We start from the raw sequence: 8,085 nt of genomic DNA, 5'->3' as shown, positions 1-8,085 counted from the left end.
AATATTTATAAAACAAACATAGACCCAATAATTAAACTTCAAAAAAGGGTAATTAGAATAATACACAAAGTGTGCTACTATGAACCTACGAATCCATTTTTCATTAGTTCTAATGTGTTAACATTTTCAGATATTGTGTTTTTAAAAACAATGGAAATTGTGTATCGAGTAAAGAACAACAGCCTTCCAGCTTGTATTTTTAGGTTATTTAAATTAAGAGGAGAAAACTATAATTTACGGGGATATTGATTTTTGAGATGTATAAAGTAAGAAGGAATATAACATACAAATGTGTTTCAGTTTTAGGACTTAAATGGTGGAACAAGCTCAGTGATGAGTTAAAGACATGCAGTTCTTTGATAAGGTTTAAGAAAGCCTTGAAAGGTGAAATAATGGAAAATTATAAAATATACAGTAGTAACAATTTCTTTCATCCCAATGATTTTTTTTAACGTTGATGTTCCAGGCAATCAAATTTTCAGTGAATGTATAGGATAGGCAACGCTGCTGCCCACTGCTCCCCTCACCTCCCAGGGGGTGATCAAGGGGATGGGTCAAATGCAGAGGACAAATTTCACCACACCTAGTGTGTGTGTGACAATCATTGGTACTTTAACTTTAACTTAACAAATATAAGCCTTGGCTTCAGGCTTCAGCCTATTCCTTTTTCGGTCACTCTTTGTGTGTGTGTGTGTACGTGTATGATTGTTAATATGTATAATCTGTGCTGTTAAATTGATCGTACAAAATTGTTGATTAAATCACCGAAATAAACTCATTTCATTTAAAAACATTTAACCCCAAACTTTTTTCACCAAGTACTACCTCAAGAATATTTGGCTCCACAAGTACCACAAGGCTGATTATGTTTGGGACCTTGTGCTGGATGCATGACTTCTCCTCCTTGTTTTGAGTATAATAAAAACTCTTACCCATTTCCTGCATCTTGGGGTCACAACCGCCGAAACCATGCGAGTTCCCGACAGAATCCTCGACCACTGAGGAACAGGCGGGGCAGGCATAAGTAGCAGCCTGATTGGCAACTGCAACCAGGTGTGCCAGGCTTCCAATCAGGGACAGGTGAGGAAAACGAGCACTCAGTAGAGACTCGCAGGAAATTAAAAACAAATAGGAGCGCTGGCAGAAAATAAACACAAAACAAGGAAACACAAACAGAAGTGAAGTGACAGATCGTCACAGGCATGACAGTAAGTTGAGTGATGCGGACACGTTTGTTACTGGATACATTCTAATACGCTTCTGCCTTTGAAACTGTGTATCTGTTATTAATATGCAACTATAATTTTATGATACCTGTTTATATTGACAAATGTGGGGTTTTAGACTGCAATATTGTTCTATATGGAAACTTATTACTGCATATACTGCAGGATTGCTTGTATCTGAGATTTTAGATGCAAGTCGATATCATCCGATACTTATTTTCCGCTGACGTCGGACTGATATCAATATCGGATCGGGAGACCGTATGCGGTATTGAATAAACTGATAAAAAAGCAGATATTGATATATTTTGCGCGTGCTGGTATCGATCTTGCATTGAATTATTGATAGTTTTGTCCAACCTACCTCATATCGTTTTAAATGTGCTTATGTTACTAGCTCTCTTCTTGTGAACAGGATAATATTAAATTAAGGGCAAGATACCATTGACAGTTATCAAAGCGGTCGCCATGATGTGTCCAAAAGGTCCAGAAGCGTTCCACCTGTACCCAACCAGCATCCTGGCTTTAAACAACATCACATTCTTACAACGGAATTCACCTTTGACCTTTACAAATGAAGCAGTCAGTGCAAAAGTCCTATTTTACGGCTAATTGGCACACTGTGTGTTACGGCCCCACTTATGCCTCCAAATAGGCGGCAGGGACACGCAATAACGCGCTTGCATGCAATGCGGTGTGTGTGCGTGCATGAGTAAACCATCATGCTGTTTGTGATTACCTCTCTAGATCACTTTGTAATTAAACTAGACCTGAGAGAGAAAAGAGGTTGTGTGGCACTAAAAGCAGCGGGCGAAAGGGAAAATATCCGTAAGGAGGGAAAAAAAGAGTGAAACACTGGTATAGGGAATAGTATAATGAGGTTGATTGAGAAGGTAAATGAAAAATAGGTGATGAAGTGATGGCTTTATGCTGGAGAGGGAAGACTGTTAGAGGAGGTAACAGAAAGCAATACAATGCATAATATGCTTTGAAAAATAAACATGAATATAAATGTATATTAATTCTCTAACATAAAGCTCATAGTGGGATCATTGTAGTCTGTTCAAACAATGCCTAGTGTTTAATTTCTATAAAAGCAAAGGTTCCTCTTTCCACAGTGTTTGGTGTCAGTGTGAAGGACAAAGTGATGCTTGTTGCCCGTCCACATATTCCCACTAGCCTGCGGTGTAACAATCCTGCAGAAGAATGTGTATTGATGTCCGTCAGCCATGGATCACAGCGGTCGATGGGTCAGTGGTTCCTCACAAGGCCTTGTTTGATGTGATTGTCGCAAGACCAGCGCCTTAGTTCTGGCCCACTCGGCGTTAAAAGACGCGCTGCTGTGACGACAATATTCAAAAAGAAAAAAAAAAAAATCTCATGTTACGTACTCTGATGTGTAATAGAAGCGAATTATTGAGAGATTGATACTTATCCATTTGTTCATGGGTTGTTTCAAACAGGGACTCAAATAGTGGGCTGGGACTCAACTGCAGAGGGGACTTGGGGTTATAAGTTGTGTTATTACCAACACCTTTTTTCACATGTGAATAATGATTCAAAAATCATATTTCAAACTGTAATGGACACCAAAAAAATGTACAAAAAAAAAGGGTATCAACTGGCCAGAACATAAGACATGACCCAAACAATGTGGAGCAAGCACAGAGAAGTCACCAGAAAAACCACAGTCAAGCCTATTCAACACAGTGATACCTCAACCTAAGAGTGTTTGCCATAAGAGCTTTCTCTCTGGCATATGTTAAGCTTTAAGTTGCAAGCAAAAATTTGAGTCAAATGCATCTCCGCTAGAGGTGGGAATCTTTAGGCACCTCATAATTCGATTACAATTACGATTCAGGAGATGCAATTTGATTAAAAATCGATTATTGATGCATCCTTAATATATGTGTATTGATGCAGTTTTACATTTCTTTTTGTTCCACTAAATAAGCGTTTATGATTTGCAACTTATTAAAATAGTGCATTTGTAATAAGCAACAGTTTAATTGATTCCCACATTTATTAAATAAATGGAAATCTGTGCAAAAGTGGAACATAAGTGCCCTAAAATAAAGGAGCTGGTCGGATCTCTTGGTGAGGTGGCTCGCTGCAGTAAGCCAAATTTTAGAACTGTCTGCATTACTTTATTTACAACAAATAAATCGATTATCGATTATTAACGTTTCCCCAATCGATTTTATAATCGTCCATGTCCGAATTGCGATGCATCTAAAAATGTATTATTTCCCTCACCTCTTATCCCCGCCATTAGTTGTTTTAGCAAATGTCACGCTAATCCTCGTAAGATGCTACCAAACCATCTGGTCTTACTCACTAGCATTTGCTTATAGCTAGTGTCAGTGTTATGCATTTTAAAAAGAAACATTGCATGTAGATTATGAAGAATTTCATATATTGAAGTGAGAAAATCTGTTAAAAAAATAATTTTTAAAGATTTTATTGTGAAAAACCTCAATAATTATTTAAAAAAATAATCTTTACACAATGTAAGTAAGCATGATATTAACAGAGGAACATAATATTTTATATTAGTATTTGAATGTTATGATTTAGTATGACAAATTTGGGGAGAGGACAAACATTCCCAAATATTCTGAAAATACGAAATACAAAATGACTATTCTTTTTACAGAAATGTATACTTAAGATACTGTACAATATATATAGGGACAAAGTTTTGAGAATACAACTTACAAAATTTAAAAATATTTCCAACCTCACATTGAACCAATTCGGTAGAATGGCCCATATGAAACCTTGAAGGAGGTGTTTGGATGATTTTAGAGCGCTTTATAGGCTGAATAGTAAGCAGACTTTTGATCGCATTTATTTACTAAAACATACATGTTCTTGTGTTCCATAAGGATTGTAAACGACATGCAGTTTATGGCTGACACACCCTGTGATCATTTGGGACACGGCATCTATTACAGTGGAGGTCACTTCTTGAGAAAATATAGTAATAATTGAATACAGAGGAGTGAAATTACTAAATTTAAAAAGTTCTGTGTATATTGAAACTTGTCTTATAAAAGGTACAGCACCATCAGAACCATCAGAACCAAGTGCTTTAATTCTGCCTAGCAACAAGTGGCCAGGCAAACATTACCGGGGCACCAATTTTAGACATTCTATAAGTTATATTTTATTCTGGTTGTGAAATATTATAATGCAACACACATTTTTTGTCTGTGTTATTTGTGTTAACATCACAAAGTGGAAAAAATATTATATCACAATATAATATAATATAATAATATAATATATCAGTATTAGAGATGTCCGATAATATCGGACTGCTGATATTATCGGCCGATAAATGCTTTAAAATGTAATATCGTAAATTATCGGTATCGGTTTGAAAAAGTAAAATTTATGACTAAAACTCCGCTGTACGGAGTGGTTCACGGACGTAGGGAGAAGAACAGAGCAACAATAAACCTTAAAGGCACTGCTTTTGCGTGCCGGCCCAATCACACAATATCAACGGCTTTTCACACACACAAGTGAATGCCTTGCATACTTGGTCAACAGCCATACTAGTCACACTGAGGGTGACGTATAAACACCTTTAACAATGTTACAAATATGCACCACACTGTGAACCCACACCAAAGAAGAATGACAAACACATTTCGGGAGAACATTTGCACCGAAACACAACATAAACACAACAGAACAAATACCCAGAACCCCTTGCAGCACTAACTCTTCCGGGACGCTACACTATACACCCCCCCGCTACTAACCCCCACCCCACCCCACTTCAACCCCGCCCACCTCAACTTCCTCATGCTCTCTCAGGGAGAGCATGGCCCAAATTCCAAGCTGCTGTTTTGAGGCATGTTAAAAAAAATAATGCACTTTGTGACTTCAATAATAAATATGGCAGTGCCATGTTGGCATTTTTTTCCATAACCTGAGTTGATTTATTTTGGAAAACCTTGTTACATTGTTTAATGCATCCAGCGGGGCATCAAAACAAAATTAGGCATAATAATGTGTTAATTCCACGACTGTATATATCGGTATTGGTTGATATCGGAATCGGTAATTAAGAGTTGGACAATATCGGAATATTGGATATCGGCAAAAAAGCCATTATCGGACATCTCTAATCAGTATGTATTATATACTGTATATATAATGTGTAAATATTTCATATATGAAGAAATATTATATACACATTTAATATAATATAATATATCAGTATACATTATATACTGTATATATAATGTGTAAATATTTCATATATGTTATATTTTATATTGCTACCATGGTACATTTTTTGTCTACTTAATACCTGCATTATCCTTTCCATCCTTACCCTTTCCATCCTTTGAAACTGAGCTACTGTGTGGAACAATTTCCCTTGTGGATCAATAAAGTTTGTCTAAGTCTAAGTGTAAGTCTAACTGCTGTGGTTTTTTCTGGTTTGCGGCCTACCTACAGTACAGTAGGTAACCCCTTGCATTTAGAATACAACACTAGGGTATTTAAGGATACAATTAAATGCCACAGGTCTAATATCTATACCAGTATCAAATGCTATTCTAAAATCAAATCCCTTCTTATCACAAAGGGTGCCATACAGTAGGAGATTGACAGAAAAACAGGATGCTCTGATATGTGGTGTGACAACAGTATTAAAGGCGCCCCGGATTTGAGCAGACAAGATCAGGAGGAGGTGGAGGGCATCGGTACAGATAGCTGACTGCAGCACAACTTGTAAATTCCCAAGATTTATACCCCGGATTTCTTCCGCCGCGAGATAGCGCAGAGGGGAGCAAGATTCACGGTTGCACGCGCGCATGGCACTCGTACTGGTGTCTTCCTGGACCAATACTGACACAAGTGGGCAAAAGCGTTCAAGTCAAAAACTTTACTTTAGTTAAATATTTATATCCATTTATTTTCTAACGCTTGTCTACTGATTGGCATAAAGCATAGTACCTTGCACTTGTTACTTTATAAACTTTATATATCCATGGAGGATGATGTTTTTTTACATGATGTATGGTCATTGTTTCCCATACGTACTTTTATTTGCGTACATTTGGAGCGCCACAGACAGCGATTGCCGCCACCTGTTTGACTTTGCTCATTAACACATCATAATGGGACTGTGTGAATGTAGCTTGTCGATTGGTATGCATCACAACTACGTTTCTTAACACTGCATGGACTGTTAAAAAACATCATAAATGTTCATATAAAATCAATATAGCTGTGAAAGTTTAGTATTAAGGTTGTTTGACTTGATTGAAGAATGTCTAAACCCACCTACTCCCCCCTATGAAAAATACAAAATGGTTTGTTCTACCTGGATAGCGGCAAACCTCACTTCGAAAATTTCCCTCAACACAGACGTCATCAAAGTTAGGCAATCACACACAGCATCATCATTTTGGAACAAAGAGGAGTGATAAAAGAAAGATAAAAGTATAATAGAATAATCTGTGGCAGCATTGAAGAAAGTTATGTAAAAATGTCACTTTTGCATTTCAATGCACGTAACTGTGGTGCGTTCAAGGAACCTTAATTAAAGTTAGAAACAGAGGCGTCACTAGGTTATAAAGATAAGGAGATACTTACAGTAAGTCCCAGGAGATTAACTAATAATAATATAATCATAATAATAATAAGTGTTTTATTGAGGTGGCGACTTGTCCAGGGTGTACCCCGCCTTCCGCCCGATTGTAGCTGAGATAGGCTCCAGCGCCCCCCGTGACCCCGAAGGGAATAAGCGGTAGAAAATGGATGGATGGATGGACAAATTATAATTGTATGCTTATCAGATACGCTCTACTTTTCACTTTCAACTAAAAGATAACGTGACCAATTAATATTTATTTTAAGTTAATAATGACGGTTGTATAATGACTTATATTCATATTTTAGCCACCTTATATTGAATTTGTTTGTACTTTTTTGTAATACGAATGTATTGGTTTTAAAAAACAAACAAACATTGCAGGGCTTTATCTAGATATGGTAATTTCTTCTTTAAAAAATCCAAACAATAATATATTTTTTTTAGCTCATGTAAACATACCTAGTGTTTGTGTATGGGGTGGTTAGGAGTCTTGTGTATGGGGCCCAGAAGTTGGTGTTACTGTTATGTATACAGGAGGAGGAGACAGAACAGACAACAGGGAAGTCATATTTAGCTCTATGTTTTATTGATATATAAAAACAATATATATAAATAATAAATGAAGTGTGAAACTACCCAAATGTGTGAGGTGTGTGACTATGTGTGGTGATTAGCTGTTGAGTATTACCGGTAGTGTTGAGCGAGAGGCGGAAAATCAAGAGGGACAAGGCAGCGCTCTGAGGTCCGTGAGCAGGCAGGAAGTCGGGGGCTATAGCGAGACGTCGAAGGTCCGTGTCCAGGCAGGAGATCGAGATCCAAGAGGCAGTCCGGGAAGCAGAAGGAACATGAGGAGACGAGACACACAGCTCGTAACGCGGGAACGGAGGGAGGCTGCTGGATCGACAAGAAAACACGAGACAAATCAACATGGAGGGGGAGAAGCACAGAGAGAGTGTATGCATAGAGCTAGACAGGTTTGGCTTACAGTACAGGACAGGTAGCTACGTTCTGGCGCGGGATAGCAGGTTGTGCAGGCTTATGAAGGCAGGTCCCCTGATCAGCCACAGGTGCGCTGATTGCTGGCAAATGATTGCAGCTGCTTGCTGCCGCCGGACTGACACGCGCCTGACGCGCTCCTGGAAGTGCGCTAAGCGCACACATGAATGCGCACTGACGTACGCCCGGGAAATGACAGTTACGCCCCTATGTGTGTAGAAAGTGAAATTTAGTGTAGGATGC

Source organism: Entelurus aequoreus, linkage group LG08, assembly GCF_033978785.1.
Source record: "Entelurus aequoreus isolate RoL-2023_Sb linkage group LG08, RoL_Eaeq_v1.1, whole genome shotgun sequence".
Taxonomy (NCBI): Eukaryota; Metazoa; Chordata; class Actinopteri; order Syngnathiformes; family Syngnathidae; genus Entelurus; species Entelurus aequoreus.
Note: the sequence above shows the minus strand (reverse complement) of the source record.